The sequence below is a fragment of the Equus asinus genome, chromosome 2, assembly GCF_041296235.1.
Source record: "Equus asinus isolate D_3611 breed Donkey chromosome 2, EquAss-T2T_v2, whole genome shotgun sequence".
Lineage (NCBI taxonomy): Eukaryota > Metazoa > Chordata > Mammalia > Perissodactyla > Equidae > Equus > Equus asinus.
This window is the reverse complement of record NC_091791.1, coordinates 14,836,983-14,857,200: the sequence shown is the minus strand read 5'-3', so window position 1 is coordinate 14,857,200 and position 20,218 is coordinate 14,836,983. Positions and strand designations below refer to the sequence as shown.

At 45.4% G+C, this 20,218-nt stretch overlaps 1 long non-coding RNA gene across 5 annotated transcripts in view; it reads right to left on the bottom strand.

Annotated features, from left to right (window-relative positions):
- Positions 1–20,218, bottom strand: part of LOC106836376 (uncharacterized) — an 89,341-nt gene that overhangs the window by 35,050 nt on the left and 34,073 nt on the right. The window contains exons 3-4 of one of the 5 annotated variants that reach the window (XR_011493628.1): positions 7,854–8,548; positions 7,024–7,069 (exon numbers count right to left, since the gene is read on the bottom strand). This is a non-coding gene — a long non-coding RNA (uncharacterized lncRNA). Of the gene's footprint in view, positions 1–7,023; positions 7,070–7,853; positions 8,549–19,402; positions 20,075–20,218 lie in introns of those variants that run through there. The other 4 variants (XR_011493626.1, XR_011493623.1, XR_011493630.1 and 1 more) reach the window with 4 other exon arrangements.

The following is a 20,218-nucleotide window of genomic DNA, read 5'->3' as shown; positions in this document are numbered from 1 at the left end:
TCAGAAATAGCAGTCCACACTTTTATAACTCCTTCACTTGACTATAAAAGTAGTATAGGCTGATTGCAGAGAACTTGGAAAATAGGAAAGATAAAAAGAAGAAAATAAAAGGCAACCATATTTGCCCACACAGTGATTAATTATCAGCAACTTCTGATGCCTCCCTCCCCCTTTTAACCTTCAGCCTTCTCTCTATTGATTTTTAAGCTAAATATTGCCATTATCATTTACCCTTATTTTTTGAGCACACACTATTTTCCTGTTCTTAGCATTAGTGATATAGCAGTAGAATAAATGGACAAAGTCTTGTTCTCGTGGACATAAAATAATTCAGAGACAGTTATTAAAATTCAATGAGTAGACATATGTGGAAGATAAACAAACACATGGACAAAGAGAACAGCTTAGTGGTTACCAGGGGGAAGGGGGTTGGGAGGTGGGCACGAGGGGTGAAGGGGCACATTTATACGGTGACTGACAATAATGCACAACTGAAATCTCACAATCTTGTAAACTATTATGACCTCACTTAAAAAAAAATCCCACAAAACTTCAGGAAAAAATTCAGTGAGTAGAAAGACAACAGGGAAGTCTCCAAACACTTGGAAATTAAGCAGCATACTTCTAAATAATTCATGAGTCAAAGAGGAAGTCTCAAAGGAAATAAAAAAAACACATAGAACTTAAGTGAAAAATAAAATATAACCAATCAAAATATGTGAGGTGCAGCTAAAGCAGAACTGAGAGGGAAATTTATAACACTAAATGCTTATATTAGAAAAGAAGAAAGGTCTCTAATCAATAATCTAAGTTCCCACTTCAAGAAACTAGTAGAAGAAGAACAGCACAACCGGAGGCACTCACAACTAGAATATACCACTGTGTACTGGGGCGCTTGGGGAGAAGAGGAAAAAAGTAAATAAACAAGTAAATAAATAAGTAAAAGAACAAATTTAAACCCACAGTAAGCAAAAGGAAGGAAATAATAAAGGTAGGATCAGAAATCATTGAAATTGTAAACAGGAAAACGATGGAGAAAACCAAACAAAACAAAAAGTTGGTCCTTCAAAAACATCAATAAAATTAATAAACTTTTAGCAAGACTGACAAAGATAAAAAGAAGACACATATTATCAATATCAGAAATGAGACAGGGTATATCAACACAGATCCTGCAGCCATTAAAAAGACAGTAAGCAGATACTTTGAACAACTTTATGTTTAAAAATTCGACAACATAAAAGAAATGGACTAATTCTTTAAATACGACAAACTCCAAAATTCAACCAAGACGAAATAGACAATCTAAATAGCCATATAACCATTAAAGAAATCAAGCTTGTAATTTAGAAAGCTTCTGAAAAAGAAATCTTCAGTCTCCGATGATTTCACTGGAGAATTCTTCCAAACATTTAAAGAATTAAGAGTGATTTTATATCACCTTTTCCAGAAAGTAGAAGAGGGAACACATCCCAATTCATTTTATGAAGCTAGTGTCATTCTGATATACCAAAACCAGACAAAGACAGTACAAGAAAAGAACACTAGGAGACTTCCAGCTTCCAGTCTGGCATTTAAGGAGCTTAGATGTCGCCACTCTGTCCTCACAAACAAAAAGCTGAACCAACTGAAAAATCAACAATTCCTTTTTTTTAAAGAAGAGGTTTCATTCATTTATTTTTTTTTAGCAGGGGATTGTCCCCGAGCTAACATCTCTTGCCAATCTTCCTCTTTTTGCTTGAGGAAGATTGTCCCTGAGCTAAAATTGGTGCCCATCTTCCGCTAATTTGTATGTGGGATGCTGCCACAGCATAGCTTGACGACGGGTGTGTAGGTCCATGCCTGGGATCTGAACCCGTGAACCCCAGGCCACTGAAAGGAGCATGTGAACCTAACCACTATGCCACCAGGCTGGCCCAAAACAATTCTTCTTATATCTAACAGAGAAGTGAGGTCACAGGGCAAATGGCTGTTCCAAAAATTGGAGAAACAGGAAGACACTGAGAATCACAACTTACTCGAGCACAAACCCCCTGGAGGAAACCTCTGCAGAACTCAGCGCAGGGGCAGGAGACGTGAACTGTAATTGACCAGTAGCTAGAGACTCAGTGTGGACAAGTGTGAGAATTAAAAACTCCAGGGAGCTCAATCACGGTGGGATCCTCATGTTTTGGTGAGTTTTATCTCCAGGAGCTCCACCAGGTTCTCACAGTGAATATCAGAGAAAAATCCCCTTGTCCTTCCAGCAGGGAGATGAAAAGAGGAACCATTTTGAAATATGGAGAAGAAGTCTGTTTTTCTTCACAAGGCCTGCCCTCAAGAGAAACTATTTACTAGAGATTAACCTAATGGGGTTTTATCAGCGCCTACTGACCTGGGTGAAAAGAAATAACCAACTCCAGGCCCCTTTAGCCATCATGTCCCACCTAAGCGTGTGTGGGGAAAACAGATGCACTGGTGAGTTCACAGCCCAGGGGCATGGACTCGTCAAAAGACTGAGACCTAATCACAGAACTAAAGAACGCTCCCCCCCAACATACCTTACCACTACCTAAAGGCCTATTGACAGCAGTTCCTGTTACCTGGTACATCACGTCTGGTTTTCAACAAAAAATTGCAAGGCATACTAAAGGCAAAAAACGCAGTTTGAAGAGAATAACAAGCATCAGAACCAGAGTCAGATATGGCAGGAATGTTTGAATTATCAGACCAAGAATTTTTTTAAAACTATGATCAATATGCTAAGGGTTTTAATAGAAAAAGTACACCACAGACAAGAACAGATGGATCATGTAAGCAGAGATGGGAATTCTAAGAAAGAATAAAAAATAAATGTTAGAGATCAAAAAGACTGTAACAGAGATGAAGAATGCCTTTACTGGGCTCATTAGCAAACGGGACATGGCTGAGGAAAGAATCTCTGTGCTTGAGGATATCTTGATAGAAACTTCTAAAACTGAAAAGCAATGAGAAAAAAGACTAGGAAAAATGGAACAGAATATCCAAGAGCTGTGGGACAACTCGAAAAGGTGTAACGTATATTTTATGGGAATACCAGAAGGAGAAGCGAGTAAGGAACAACATGTGAAGTAATAAGGCCCAGGAGTTTCCCCATATTAATGACAGACACCAAACCACAGATCCAGGAAGCTCAGAGAACACCAAGCAGGGTAAATGCCAAACAAAACAGAACAACAAAAAACCACATACTCAGGCATATCATATTCAAACTCCAGGAATTCAAAGACTAAGGAAAAATCTTGAAAAAGCCAGAGGAAAAGAAGCACCTTATCTATAGAGAAGCAAAGATAAGAACTATATCCCACTTTTCCTCAGAAATCATGCAAGCAAGAAGAAATAAAATATTTTGAAGTATTGAGAGAAGCAACCCACCAATCTAGAATTCTGTGCTCTGTGAATTATTCTTCAAAACTAAAGGAGAAGGAAAAACTTTCTCAGATAAACAAAAATTGAGGGAATTTGTCACCAGCAGACTGGCCTTGAAAGAAATGTTAAAAGAAGTTCTTCAGAGAGAAGGAAAATGATATAGGTCAGAAAGTTGGATCTACATAAAGAAAAGAAGAGCATCAAGAAGGAATAAGTGAAGATGAAATAAAAACTTTCATTTTCCTCATTCTCAACTGATCTAACAGATATAGTTTGTTCAAAATAACGGCAACAATGTATTAGATTATGTATGCTTATGTGTGTGTAAATATACACGTACATATATATACTTACGTATAAGTGAAATGAATGGCAGCAATGAAATAAGAGATGGGAGGGAGGAATTGGGATTTTTGTTGTTGTGTTGTTGTTGTTGTTGTCAGAAGGTACTTTCACTACCTGTGACATTGGAAAGCATTATTTGAAAGTGGAGGACTTGGAGTAAATGTAAATGTACATTGCAAACTCTAGGGCAACCACAAGTTTTAAAAAAATAAGTATAATTGATAAATAAAAAAGAAAATGGAATCGTACAAAATGTTCAATTAAAACCGCAAAAGGCAGAAAAACCGAGGAAGACAAAAACAGTAACAAAGAACGAGGAAAATGGATAGAAAATAATAACATATATGGTAGATGTTAATCCAATTATATCAATAATCTCTTTAAACATCAATGGTCTAAATATCCCAATTAAAAGACGGATTGTCGGTGTGGATCAAAAAACAAGACCCAGGGGCTGGCCCCGTGGCCGAGTGGTTAAGTTCGCGCGCTCCGCTGCAGGCGGCCCAGTGTTTCATTGGTTCGAATCCTGGGCGCGGACATGGCACTGCTCATCAAACCACGCTGAGGCGGCGTCCCACATGCCACAACTAGAAGGACCCACAACGAAGAATATACAACTATGTACTGGGGGACTTTGGGGAGAAAAAGGGAAAGAATAAAATCTAAATTGCTATTAAAAAATATATGACTAAAAATATATATATATTAAAAAAAAAAGACCCAATTATATATTGTCTACAAAAAAGTCACTTTAAATATAAAGACACGTATAGATTAAAAGCGAAGGGATAAAGAGATACTATTGTAACACTAATCAAAAGAAAGCCAGAGTAGTTATATTCATTTCAGACAGAGCAGACTTGAGAAAAAGGAAAGTTATCAGGGACAAAAAGGGGATTACATAATGATAAAGGGATCAATTCTCCAGGAAGACATAACCATCCTTAAGGTGTATGTACATAACAATAAAGCATCAAAACACATGAGGTAAAACCAGAGGGAACTGTAAGAAGAAATAGAAGAATCCAGTATTATAGTTGGAGACTTTAAAACCCCTCTATCAGAAATGGACAGAGCCAGCAGGCAGAAAGTCAGTAAGGACATAGCTGAACTCAAGAGCACCATCAATCAACGGGATCTAATTGACATTTATAGCCTAGCTCATCCAACAACAGCAGAACACACATTCTTCTCAAGCCCACATGGAACATTCACCAAGATAGACCGTATTCTGGGCCATAAAACATACTTTAACAAATTTAAAAGAATAAAAATCATGCAATATCTGCTTTCAGAACACAGTGGAATTAAACCAGAAATCAATAACAGACAGATAGCTGGAGAATCCCCAAACACTGGGAGATTAAATAATACGCTTGTAAATAGCACATGAGTCAACTAAGAAATCTCAAGAGAAATTTAGAAATGTTTTGAACTAAATGAAAATGAAAATGCAATTTATCAATATTTGTGGGATGCAGTGAAAGCAGTGCTTAGAGGGAAATTTATAACATTCAATGCACATATTAGAAAAGAAGAAATATCTAAAATCCCTAATCTAAGCTTCCACATTAGGAAAGCAGAAGAAGAGCAGGGGCCGGCCCTGTGGCTGGGTGCTTAAGTTTTCATGCTCCACTTTGGTGGCCTGGGGTTCGCCAGTTTGGATCCTGGGTGTGGACGTACACACCACTCATCAAGCCATGCTGTGGCAGCGTCCCACATAGAAGAACTAGAAGGACTTACAGCTAGGATATACAACTATGCACTGGGGCTTTGGGGAGAAAAAAGAAGAAGATTGGCAACAGATGTTAGCTCAGAGCCAATCCTCCTCACCAAGAAAAAGCATACTTAAAAAAAAAAGGAGCAAATTAGCATAGGAGAAAACCTAGATGACCTTGTGTATGGTGACTTTGTAGATACAACGCCAAAGGCACCATCCATGAAAGAAGTAACTGATGAGCTAGACTTCATTAAAATAAAAAACTGCTGCTCCATGAAAGACAATGTCAAGAGAATACGAACACAAGCCACAGACCGGGAGAAAATATTTGCAAATAACATATTTGAAAAAGGACTGTTATCCAAAATCTACGAAGAACTCTTTACACTCAACAATAAGAAAACAAACGACCTGATTTAAAAACTGGCAAAAGATCTGAGCAGACCTCACCAAAGAGGGCAAAAATCTTATGAAACTGTGCTCCACATCATATGTTATCACAGAAATGCAAATTAAAACAACAATGAGATACCACTGCACACCTATTTGGAATGGCTAAAATCCAGAACACTGACAACACCAAATGCTGGTGAGGATGTGGAACAACTGGAGCTCTCACTCATCGCTGGTGGGAATGCAAAATGGTACAGCCACTTTGGAAGACAGTTTGGCGGTTTCTCACAAAACTAAACACACTCTTACTGTCTGGTCCAGCAGTTGCACTCCTTGGTATTTACCCAAATGACCTGAAAACTTGTGTCCACACAAAAACCTGCACACAGAGGTTTATAGCAGCTTTATTCATAATTGCCAAAACTTGGAAGCAACCAAGATGTCCTTCAGTAGGTGAATGGATAAATAAACTGAGCTAGGTCCAGACAATGGAATATTGTTCAACACTCAAAATAAATGACCTATCAAACCATAAGAAGACATGGAAGAACCATTAATGCACATTACTAAGTGAAATAAGCCAATCTGAAAAGGCTACATATTGTATGATTCTAACTATACTATGTTTTTGAAGAGGCAAAGCTATGGAGACAGTAAAATGATTAGCGGTTCCCAGGAATCAGGAGGAAGGGAGGGATGAATAGGGGCAGCACAGAGGATTTTTAGGGCAGTAAAACTGCTCTGTATGACACTACGATGGTGGATACATGTCATTATACATTTGTCCGAACCCATGGAAGGTACAGCACCAAGAGCGATCTCTGATGTCAACTGTGGATTTCGGGCAATAATGATGTGTCAGGGCAGGTTCATGAGTTGTAACAAATGTATCACTCTGGTGCAGGATGTTGACAATGGGGTAGGTTGGGACCAAGGGGTATATGGGAATTCTCCGAACTTTCCTCTCAATTTTCCTGTGAACCTAAAACTGTTCTAAAAAAAAGAAAGTTTAATTTAAAAAAAAACTACATCCAATATCTTTCATGAACTTAAATGCATAAATCTTCAATAAAATATTGGCAAATCGAATCCAGCTATATAGTAACATACATTTAGGAGGTTGGATGATTTAACGAAATGAGCTAAGACTTCAAATTTAGATAGACAGTTTCACTGACCAGCTTCCTGTTGACACAATAACTCGCTGAGCCCCAGTTTACTGATCTATAATTCAGAAATAACAGACACAATTTAGGGTTAGTATTTGTGCTTAGTAAATGAAATAATATATCTAAAAATATCCAGGGGAAGTTATCATTTTGCCATATTTGCTTCAGGTTTTTTCTTATAGAGAAATAAAAGATTACAGTTGCAGCTAAACATCTAGGTTCATATCCCATTCTCTTCTCTCTCTCTCTCTCACATTATCCAGGGAACATTATCCTGAAGTTATTAGTGTGTATATTTCTTGTAAATGTTTTAATAGTATTACTATTCAGATACATGTTAAAAAATATTTATATAGCACGATTTGTATTTTTGAAATAAACATCAATGCTATTATACAGTGTCTATCCCTTGGTAGCTTTCATTCTTTAAACATATGCATGTGTACGTGTGTACAGACACACACACACAGACACACACACATACTGGGAGCACACCCGGCATGTGCTTTTAGAAACTTGAACACCTGCTTTCGAAAGTTTGACCTCTTGTGCCAGTTAGCATCACATCCTACTAGAAGATACACTCCATGAGAGTTCATCATGGTGCCCCCAGCACCTAGGCCAGCACCTGGCACACAGTAGGTGCTCAATAAATACCAGGGACATAACTGACGATCCCTTTAGTCCCCTCAAATACTCCGCGACGTGGGTATTTGCCTTCCCGCGGGAGCAGAAGCTGAGAGATGTTAAAGAACTCTCCTCCCAGCCCTGAGTTGGGAAGTGGCAAATACAGGATTTAAAGCCACACAACCGGCCTCCAAAGTTCATGCACTTCTTACCTCTGCGCACCGGGCAACTGAGTCTAGTCACGACTTCGGCATTCCAGGAGACGGTCGCCTCCTTGAGGCACGCAGTGGCAGGTCTTACCCAACTCTGCGCGCTCCGTCAGAGGCTAGCTGCAGGGCGGGCTCCACTCCCGAGAGGAGGGTGTGAAGCAGAAATTGCAGAAGCAAAGACATCGGGGTGAATTTGCAGGACGGAGGGAAGAGGAAGGCCAGCCTGCTGTATGGAAACATGCCAAGGGACGGAGCACTCCCTGTCACAGCGCCGGGGCAGGCTGGGTGGGGGAGGGAAGGGTGGAGGGCTCTGGCAGAAGGCGCCCCTGTCTCGCCAGACAGGTACTTAGCAAGCATACTTGTGGGACAATTTGTTTATTTTGCAGGGGGCACCAAAATTAAAGAATGAAGCGTTCATTCACTCAATGAGTGTTTGCTCAGTGTTGCACACACATACTTACACTCACAGAACAAACACACCCCACATGCTCACCCCCGTGCACACCCTCACAGGCTACACACACACACACACTCCTCACCTTCAACACATGCGGTTTGACTTATTTTCCCCATTTTATGTATGTGTTTGCTGAATGAATGAAGAGAATTACCAGAGTGGCTTGTGTTTTCGAGAGCATTTTCCAGATGTCTTAGCATCATGGCACTGCAGCCCCGGCTTCCTCTCTGGAACAGCATCTCTGAAGGAAAAGCCAATGTTAAAGAACTGAATGTTTGTGTCTCCCCCTAAAATTCATATACTGGAGCCCTCATCCCCGCTGTGATGGCATTTGGAGACGGAACGTTTGGGAGGTAATTAGGGTTACATCAGGTCATGAGGATGGGGCTCTCATGATGCAATGAGTGGCCTTAGAAGAAGAAGACAGAAAGAGACTGAGGAGCAGCCACGTGAGCACAGCAAGAAGTCGGCCCTTTACAAGCCAGGACGTGGGTCCTCACAAGAAACTGAATCGTCTGGCATCTTGATCTTGGACTTTCAGCCTTCAGAACTGTGAGAAACAAAAGTTTTCTGTGTAAGCCACCCAGTCTGTGGCATTTGTTATGGCAGCCCCAAGCCAATCAAGACAGCCACGGTCCTTAAACAATGGCCCACAAGACCCTGCATGTCCAGCCCCTCGCCTGCTTTCTGACCACCTCTCAGACTCCTCTTCCCTGCTTGCTTTCTCCAGCCACCCTGGCCTGCTTGGGATTCCCTGAATGCACAGAGCACATTCCTACCCCAGGGCCTTTGCAACCCATCCCTTCCGCCAGGTACACTCTTCTTCCATGGCAAAGTCCTTCATTTCCTTCAATCCTTTATTCAAAAGTCACCTTCTCAATGAGGCTGACCATGAAAACTATTTAAAACTGCAACTCACCTCCCCCACCCAGCACTTCCCATCCACCTTACATCTTACACTTTTAAATTTTTTTTCCACGCACATATCGCTTTCTGGCATACGGTATTCTTTATTATGTTTCTTGTCGATTGCCTGTGACCACCTGCAAGAATGTATCTTCCAGAAGAACAGAAATACTTGTCTGTTTTGTTCACTGAGGAATCCCAATGGCCTAGAACTATGCCTGGCACACAGTTTCTGCTCAATAAATATTTTTTGATTGAATGGGCAAACCTCCTCACCCCTGGTGAAACAGCCTGCTAGCCAGGGAGACCATGTCATACCAGGATTGCCCAGCAGATGGCAGCCAGTGAACGCCAGAGACAGCCGGGAGCCTACGCTGAACTCAAGGTTCCTCCCAGTTCTTAGTTCAAGATAGCAACCCAGGAAACAAAATCGAGTTCAACTTACTCCTAAGGCAGACTTGTATTCATGAGAAAGAGGGTGTATGTAGGAGGTGAGCTGCTGAGCTGATAGAGCCTTTATCTGATACAGGAGGCTGTTTACCCACAATTCACGGTGAAAAACTGAAAACAGCTGTTGAGAAGAACCGAGGTCCCAGTCCTCCCACGGTGGGAAAAGGGGGTGAAAAAGGTCTGCAGCCGGGGATCTGCATCCCTCCTCCAAAGGATGGCAAAGTGACATTTTCCCGCTACCACCGAGGGAAAGAAGTGACACTAACTAACTAAGAAGTGAACTAACGCATCGCCTGGGAGGTGGACGTTTCCTGCCTTCCTCCGAATACGCCGGAAGATGCTCTAGTGCAAGAACGTGGAGTCTCCCTCTGCAGTACCGTCCTCTGGGCCCTCCCGAAGCTGCCCTCTTCTTGGTGCTTCTGTCACCCGTGCAATCAGGGAATTGAGTTCCCCTGGTAACAAAACCTTCAAAAGCCAAGTCCAAGGTGAACCTACCTTGGATCAAATTCGGCATTTGAGTGCGTCAGGCTAAGGGGAGGCTCCAAGGCAGATGCTGCTCGTGAATCTGAGTCTGCTGACCGAGAACTCTCTAAGCCAGCAGGTCAACTTGGTTTCTGCTGCGCTGACGACAAGAGCAAGCATTTACTGGGCACTTCCTGTGTGCCAGGCAAGTGCTGAGTGCATCACCTGAACTAGCTCATTAATCCTCAGAGAAGCTCTCTGAAGTCCACACTGTCCTCATCCCCATCTCACAGAGGACACAAGAGAACTGTCACTTGCCCCAGGACCCAGCAAGTGGCTCTCAAACTCACTCTCAACCACAGGGAGGGAGGGATCTGCTGAGATGCACCATGGATCCTGATGGACCTCAGAGAACAGTTAATCCGGTCCCTCTGTTCACAGATGGAGAAGCTGAGTCCCAGAGAGGGGAAGGGACTGGCCCAAGTCCACACAGAGAATCGAAAAGCCTGCCCAAGCACTGCGCACTAAGAATTATCCTGCGCCTTGACATTCTTGGCTAGTGTCAGGAGGTCCCCCTAAGCCCTGAGTCACAGGCTTTTATTTTGTTTTCCCTAGATTCCAAAGTGGCTTCAGTCCTTCCTGGGACTAAACACGTCGGCATAAGATCTTGTCAAAACAACAGCACATCCCTTGTTTTAGGACTTTCATCGAGGAGTAGACTGCCCCACCAGGATCACTGGCCTCTCGTGATGTGAATTCTGGCTTCTGCAGGTCATTAGCTCGTGTCCCTGGTCAAGCCACTCAACCTCTGAGCTGGTTTGTTCATCGGTAAAATGGGGATATCAATATTCGAGAAAGGGTGTATTATATTCCAGGCCAGTGCTGTCCAACACAAATGTAACGGGAGCCACAGGTGCCAACGAGAGTGAGAGTTGGCATCCTTTTATTTCTTTTGCAATAACTTTCTTAAGCTCAAGGATGGAGGCGTGTTTGATTTTGAATTTTTTCCTTTTTCTTCTTCTCCCCAAAGCCCCCCAGTACTTAGTTGTATATTCTAGTTGCAGGTCCTTCTGGTTGTGCCATGTGGGACGCCGCCTCAGTGTGGCCTGATGAGCGGTGCCATGTCCGCGGCCGGCGTCTGAACCGGTGAAACCCTGGGCCGCTGAAGTGGAGCGCACGAACTTAATCACTCGGCCACAGGGCCGGCCCCTGTGATTTTAAATTTTCTAGTAGCCACATTAAAAAAAGGGTAAAGGAAAAAGGTGAGCCAAAGCACTTGACAAGCATGCTCCATTATTAAGTTTTATAAGTTGTTTCATTTAGCCCAATATATTCTAAATATTATCATCTCAATATCTAATCAATAGACAATTGATTGAAATGTACACAATTGCAGACAATTGATTACAATGATAAGCAGATACTTCACATTTGATTTTTATATCAAGTCTTCACAATCTGGTGTCTATTTTGCACTTACAGCCTATCTCAATTTGGACTAGCCACATTTCCCATGCGCAGCAGCCACATGTGGCCAGTGGCTACTGCATTGGACAGCATTGTTCTAGGCTTTGATAAACATTCTGAGCACATGGCCCCATGTTAAGAGTCTGTATATTACCACACAATCCAGCAATTCCACTTCCGGGTATATACCCGAAGGAAATGAAAACAGGATTTCAACGAGATATATGCACACCAATGTCTATCTCAGCATTATTCACAATAGTCAAGATATGGAAACAGCCTAAATGCCCATTAATGGATGAATGGATAAGAAAGATGTGGTATATGTACACAATGGAATATTATTCACTCACGAGAAAGGAGGATATCCTGCCATTTGCAACAACATAGATGGGCCTTGAGCACATTATGCTAAGCAAGATAAGTCGGACAGAGAAAGACAAGTACGGTATGAGCTCATTTATTCATGGGATCTAAAAGTCAAACCTAGAAAGAAACAGAGTAAAATGGTGGTTACCAGGGATGGGGGGGGGGGCGTGAATAAGACTGATGGTGTTTAATGGTACAATCTTGTAATGAGTAGTAAATAAGCCGTAGCGATCTACTGCCCAGTATAATGAATATAGAAAATAATATTTACTATAATGATGTAATGTGATAAATATTGCTTCAATGGCAATCATATTACAATATATAAATGTATCAGAGTAACATGCTGTGCCCTTAAATTTACAAAACTTAACAGCAAATTTATCAAATTTAAAAAAAAGTCACCTGATTATAGATATTAATCTCATCTACCAAATACCTTCACGGCAGCACCTGGATTAGCGTTTAGTTGAGTAAATGAGGACTATAACCTAGTCGAGCTGACATATAACATCCGCCGTCACCATCACCCCAAGCATGTTCTGATGAGTTCTGCCTGCTCTTGGACTTCAAATAAATGGAATCGTAGAGTTAAAAAAAAGTCTGTGTATTTATCCCTTGTCTGGGGCAGACCATGTCCACTGCAGCCTGAGGAGAACCTGCTGGGATCTGACAGGTCTGGAGGGTCTGCCTTTAGGCTCGGCAGCAGGAGGTGGTACAACCCCTGCCCCTCCCTGCTCTGAGCAGGTCACCGGGTGCCTTTGAAAACCTTCCCTCCCCAGATCCGTTTCTCCAGCATCATAAACAGGACTTCTGCATTCTCTGCAAACATTCCTGCCCATTTTCTCCTTGGTGCGACCCCAGTGTTGTTAACAACTACATAACAGACTGAGATCCAATGAGGATGAAGAGCAGAGAGGAGGGTGAGGTGACAGGAGAGCTGTAACTGTGTCCTCCCCGGCCCGCGGATCCTGGGGCCCAGGGCTCTGGTTAGGGCGGCTCCCGGACGTGGTTCCTGCTTTCCAGCTGAGAACCTCCCCTCGCCACACCCAGCTCAACTGAAACAGCCTCCTCCCGGGGAGCTTCACCTCTGCGGCCAGTACTTACATCTGATAATTCTTCAGCTTGGGGTGCAATCGTGCATGGGCTGTGCTCAGAGAAACACAAGGAGGCTCAAGCCAGGCTTCACCCTCGGGGCCTGGGACGGGGGGCTGGAGCCAGCCGGCGTCTGCCTGGGTTCTCCTGACAGCAGTGGCTACTGGGGTTCCGGGAGAGGGCCAGGGTGGGACGGCTGATGAGCACAAGGTGGCGCCTTGTTGTCCTGGGCTGGGACAAAGTGGGAAATTTAGGTGGGGTGGGGCAGTTCACACACAGGGGCCCTGGATTCCCAGACAGTTCCTCCCTTCCTTCCTTCCAGAAGGCAGGGGTCAAGGGCCAGAGCTCTGCCTCCAGGCTGCCTGGGTTCAGATTCCGACTCTGACACTTGCTGTGTGACTTCAGCAAGTTATCTAGCCTCACTTAGCATCAGTGTCCTCATCTATGAATGGGAAAATAACTCCTTCCTAGGTTTGTCTGAGGATTAAATGGGCAACAAATGTGGGACAGCATCGTGCCAGGCTGCTGTCATATATTTTACTGGGGAGAGAGCTGTTCCCTGGTACTCTGTCTCGTACTCAGGATAGAATACTCAGGAGGCCCCTTATTAATTTTCTCAATGAACTATTTTTATTGATTCAGAACACAACATTAATGTAAATCTCTGCTGCTAGAAAACAATCTCTGAGATATTTGTTAACTGCAGAAAGCAATGAGCCAATGTGGAGGGTGTGCGTGTGGCCTGCATTTGGAATGGGACAAAAATGACTCATGGGGAGTGATGCCGGAGGGGCCCTGGGGATGGGGTGGAGAGAGGTGGGCTTTTCGTGATCTAGCCCCTGTGGGATTCACATTGTACCAGGAGTGTGTATTACAGCCTTTCTTCTTTTTGAGCATATGGTACTTTTTCAATTAAAAGTAAACTAATTAAAACATCCTCCCTTTCTCCCCACCCCCCCACCCCCCACTAATTACAGAGGAATGGTCACTGGAGAACATTTCCGAAGTTTGAAAGAAGAGCATGAAAAAGCTGTGTCGTTTCATTGCTGGGGGCTGGAGCACCCAGGGTCCCTATCTGGGGAGATGGTTTGCTCCTAAATTCATTTTCCATGTGTTGCCATTTAAGTATCTGTTGGGATTTAATTGGGGTGAAAGGAAAAGACCAAAGGGGCTACTAACGTATATGAACACATACGCACCCAACAAACACTCCACACACACACTAACAGCCAAAGGGCTGCACACGAGCCCCTTGACAACCAACTACTTCACTCCCACGTGCCAACAACTGAAGGGCTCCCCCCACAGTGCCCAACCACAGCCCAACCCCTAAAGTGTTTCACACTCACAAACACATGTACCCCAACAACCAACGCTCTTTACACACACACTCATCTTATGTGCTTCACACACACACACACACACCCCAACCAAAGCATCTTACACCCCCCCAAGAGTTTTACTCTCTCAACCAAGGTACTTCATACACACCCCCGACAACCGCAATGCCTTACTCATTCACTCCAACAACCAGATCTCTCTGTCCAGACTCCCCCCACAAAAGAGAACCCCCAACACTCGGATTTGTTTGCCCCAGCAGCAGGTACTTGAGCACCGAGACGTTTGTGACTTTCTTTTCAGATTAATGAGCAGAGAAAGATTGGAGGTGGGAGGGAGCGAGAAGAGCGGGAGAGAGCAATTACACCCAAATCTTTTCTCTGTTGATTAGGGATTCCTTCTCCAGCCTGCTTTGGCTCCAGCTAAATCTTTTTCTAATGAGATGTGGCTTATCCAGATCAGAGTGCTGAGAAAAAAGTTGCAATTAACTTTAAGAAGAAAAGGAGTGAGTGAGAAAGAGAAGGAAGGGTGCAGAGGGAGCAGGGAGACTGAGTGGGGGCAGGGGCAGGGGCTGGGGCTGGCGGCCAGGAAGAGCGGATGCCGGATGCGGAGGGAGCAGGCTCGCCTGCAGGCAGAGCAGCGTCAGCCCTGCTCCCGCCACCTCCTGTGGTTCCTGTTCCCCCATTCCAGAGTTTAGGGAAAGTCCCCAGTGATCCCTGTGCCTGCCTGGGCCAGGTGTCTCAGCCACCCAGGCTCAAGTCAAGGGTGGGAAGTGGTGGGTCTCCTGGAGTCTGGGGCCTTCCCCACTCTGCACACCTGACACCTGGCGGGGATGCTGGGGGAGAAGGATGTTCTCAGCTGCATCTCTTTCATGCCTGAGCTCCTCCTTCGCCCACTTAACCCTGCAAAGACGTGGGGCCCTAAACCACCCGCCAGGAACCTCTGTGACCCCCAGATACCAAGTTGGCAGGAACACTTCTCAGGTTTGCTGGGTTCAGCTCTCCACTGGCAGCCAGAAGAAATGGTCCTGGAGTGGGCCCTGGGCACTGACAGCCACAGCTGGAGTCTCTAACTCGCCTCACTGTTCCCATCTGGGGGTGGGGTCCCAAGTGATTTTCATGTGCGCCCTTAGAAGGGCGGAGAGGGCCTGGATTGAAAGAGACATTTCATACTGAGATAGTGAAGATGCCTCAAGCTCCTAGAAGCAACACAGATTGATCTTCATCTGCTTCTACTGATCTGTATCTACTGATAGAATCAAGCTTGACTAAGCTCCGCCTGGAGAATGGCCACTTCCTCCCTCTGGTGCTCAGTATCGTCATCTGTTAAGAACATGGGGCAGGGGGGCATCAGATCTCCAGGGTCCCTGCCAATCCTGATGCCCTGAGATCCTGTGAAAGGCACTGACGCAGACTCTGGATGTCCTGAGTTCAGTGAGCACACTGTTCCTGACTCCTATGTTCTGCTTTGCGCATCTACAGGACAGCTACAAATTCCTGTATGTCCTTATCTGTGTGGAGACTGGTTTTTGCCCTTTTTGGCAATAAATATCCAGCAATGCCTGAGGGCAGCTTTCACAAATCTTGAGGTCTCTAACTTGGCATTTGTGGTGAGGTCTCAAATAATAACTTGGCATCTGTGTGCCGACAGAGCCGGGGACCTCAGGCTTGGGTGCGATGGAGTTGGGATAGGTGGGTGGATGGAAGGCCAGGAGCGGGCGCATTCTCCATTCTCTTTAGTCACACACAACCACTTATGCTAAAGGAGTTTGGGCAGATCATCCCAAACTGGTTCCTTTAATCTCTCATCCCAACACTTCCTTTGCCCATTCCGTGCACCGCCCTGTGCGATAGAAAGGATTTTTTATTGCGCTCTTGGAGACTCAGTGGGAAAAAGTGAATCTGGGGTCTCTGAAATTGCCCCACCTGACAAGCCTGCCTGGTTCCCAGAGAAGAAGGGCCCCCGTGTGTTGGTGGCCACCCAGACACACAGGCCCCTCAGTGGTATGTCTGGATGACCCTTTACTAAATAAGCCTTGAAGATGACACCAGGCCAGGGGACAGATGAGCTAAGCCCATTTTTCCTGTGTCTAACTTCTAGAGGGGTCAGCCTCTTCCTCAACTTCAAGGCCCAGGAATTTCCTTAGAGCCTGTTTCCCCAGGTCCCTGAGGAGCCTCCTTTCTGCCTCGCCCTCCACAGGGGAGCTGCTGGAGACAATCCTGGCTTTCTCCTATCTCTCTCTGGCTGTTGCCGATCTAATACACATATGTGCTAGAAATACTAGCTGGAGAGGTAAGTTAGAAATTCTTCTTAAACATATAGTAAGGTCAGATGAAGAGGAAAAAAACCCCAGAAAACAAAACACAAAACCCCGAAACAGAAATTGGACACAGGAGGGCAGATGTAGACAGAACAGGAAGTGCTGGCCCTAGGCTAAATGAAACAGCTGTCACCATTGTTCTGGCCTGAAAACTGCCTTTGCAAACTGCGCACGGCCCGGGCTCAGAAAGCAGATGTTAATAATTACAGCACATGAAACGAAGGGCACAGGATTAGGCAAGTGACGAAAAAGAAATGGTACCCGTAGATTTATAACTCGCTCAGGCAAATCTGTTGGGGCTGGCGGGGGTGGGCAGGGAGGCCTCGCTGCAGATGCCCCCACCCAATTCCCTTCCTAGTTTGGCATTTTGGGGGACTGTCTAGATTGTTTTAGGCTGGTGGGCTGTGGAGGCCTCTCCTGGCTGCCTTTCTGGGGACCCCAGGCCCGCAAGGCCACAGCCCATTGCCCCTGACCTAAAGGAAAAAGATAAAACCCCCAACACCCTACTCAAGTACCAAAAGGGGATATCTGGGCAGACGAATCCTGGAGCGGGATGGCTCACTGGCAAACAGGGACTCGTGGACACAAAGGCCGGCAGCTGTCCTGGGAGTTCTCGCCTTACCAAAGGGTTCACGTTTAAAGTCCAGGAGCTGCAGTTCTTTGCAGCTGAAGATGATTCACACTTTAAAGTCCGCCAGCCCCCAGCACCCTGGAGGAGGCAAGGGAGCTCTGCGAGAACGTTGGGACACTGGCAAAAAGTCAGCAGAGCCAGTTTCTTGGGCTAACTACATAAATAGAAAAGGCAGGGAGTCTTCACATGTTTTCTGAACATTCCGCAGAGCTTTTCCATGTGAGCCAGAGTTGTAAAAAGCAAAACAAAACAACACACACACTCGCATCCACCACCCCCTGGAAAGGACGTCTCTCGGAAAGGTTAGAAAGAAGGTAAACCATGTGTTTGCCATCTTTACGCCTGATATGGAAACCATATGCTTAAATACACTAGCAAACATACTTAATATAACACTCTCTTTTATTAAATGTGGTTTTATAAACGCTCTCCCCAGCCAGGGCACCTTTGCTTGCTGGAGGCTGGAACTTGGCAAAATAGTCTTCCCGCGGTTCCATCTATTGATACACATTTTTGGAAAATGAGTCTTGGACCCTTGGAAAATAGACTGGTTCTGATTATTATTGCAAGCGGGACGGGGCACACGAGGGCATCTTTTTTCCTCTGATAAATTAAAAGAACTGTAACGGGGGCTTTCTGCAACCTGTAAAAGGGCAGAGCCATCTGTGATTCATTTAGCAGCTCCTTACAGAAGATTTATTTGATTAATTCGGTCAGAAGAGAGAGAATATGGATTTTCCCCTGCTCTGAAAGGCACATACGGACTCACACATGCACACATGCACCCACCCATGGGTAGACATCTCAGGAATGAAAAATGACTAATCGTGTTATTGGAACTGGCCAACTCGGGGCCCCACTGGTGAGATAGCAGGCTCCCACCCTGCGGAGGGGAGGGCTAGCTTCAGAGGAGACTTAACATCTGTAGGCCCAATGCCACCAAAGAGTGATCCTAGAGAATAGTGCCATGGCCACCGGATCGCTTTTATTAGGGATGAGTACTGGTGTCGGGCTCTGTGCTGAGCACTTTGCATGCATCATCCCCTTGCACTGTCACAGGGACCCCTCTCAGAGGAGGCACTGTTACCGTCTCCGCTTTACCCACAGGGAGACCACCCCACTCCCCAGAGGCCTCTGCTCAAAATTCTTTTCCCTTTTTTCATGTGGTCTTTGGCTTTCTCAGTCCTCTGTGCCTAAACCATGTGGATAGAGGCCGCATCCTGCGTTTGTCTGAGTGGGTCATCTTGGAAGGGGTGATCCGCCTTGGCTGTGCTTCATGCCCTGTGGGTCTCAGGATAGCGTTGACAGAGAAAGACTCACTTTTCAGCTTATTTCCGGTCTCAAGGAGAGCCGGCCACCTCTGGCCTTGGTTATCACTAACTCTGGCCTTGGTTATCACTAACTCGCATGGCCCAGCCCTACAAGCAAACATCTGCAGGCCACTGTCAGTTCCTGGTGGGTGGGAACAGCCCCTGAAATAGCTCCTTGAGGAAGGTCAAGCAAACAGCACAGGCAAGAGGAATCATAAAATCCTACAAGATCTGGGGCAAAGAAGACGTCGGATATCAACGGCAGGAGTGGTAAATATATAGCAAGGGAAAGGGCCACTGCTCTCCTTCCCATCCTCATAGCAGACATTGCTAATGCATCCCAGCTCTCTCCCTCCTGCCAGCCCTCAAAACCCTCAACATGGCTCTGCAGGCAGCTTCTACGAATGGATCAGAATTAGGGTATGCGTTGAAAGCTGCTTGCAGTCCCTTCCAGTCGAATGTTTGATTTTGTGGGAGCAAGGAACAGGGACCCAGAGAGGGGACGTCAGCTATAAAGGCAGTTAGGAAGTCAGTTCCCAGCAGCTCTTCTCTGGCTTCCCTGCCCAGGATTCTTTGCATCCACACCCGTGGGGCTGGGGAGGCCCAGGAACAGTGAGTCAGGGACTTCTGTATTGTGCTGGGCCTCTGCTCTCACCCCTGCCTCCCACCCCCATAGCCTGTCACTGACGCTGCTCTGCAGACAGGATAAATGGTGTCCCTTGGACGGCTGCAGAAGAGTGAAATCTCTTTGTTACTTTAAAATAGTTTATTCCTAAATGGGGATCGAGTGGGGCAGCCTGCACCCACAACATGTTACAATGCAGGGCCTAGATTCTAGAAGCAACTGGAAGGTTTCGCTTTGGAAATGCTAGGGTCAGCAGACACTCCCCATGCCAGCCTTTCCCACCTTGCTCTCACTTGCTGGACCACAGGAAATGCCTACATCAAAGGCAACCAGGACTCAATAGGCTGAAGGTATGGACTGCTTGCCTCCACAGCGGCTGCCAGCTGTCACCCTGTCCTCAGACTTTTCAGCTAGGCGTGATTTCTCCTTGGGAGGAATAACAGGGTTTTGTGAAAGGAAGAAGGAGTCTCCAAGTTCAGAAGTCCCCTCCAGAGCCCCTTTCCTGCTGGTGGCTTCCTAGCCTCTGGTCTTCAACGTTTCTCAGCCTGGGGTGCCCCAGAGGATTCCGAGGCTCGCCACCTTGATCTTCTCAGTGTCCGATGGGCTGAAACAAGCCCTTTCCACAGAAGCGGCCTCTCCACAGGAAAGCTGAGGACCAGGGCTGGTTTGGAGAATCAGAGAGCTAGTCGGAAACACAGCACATCTTGGCGGGGGGCAGTCACGGTACGCTGAGTCCTGCGAGTCCTGTCACCATCTCGTTTAGCAAGGTACCTGCTGGGTCTCTAGGGCACCTGCTGGTGGAACGGATAAGAGTTCTGTGTCACTTGCATCTCAGCTGTGGGGTTGCTCCTGGGGGTTTCTGTGATTTTTGAGGAGGCTTGAAAACACTTTGTTTAAACATGCCTTCTGCAATCTTTTTTACACCAAGAATTTGTAAG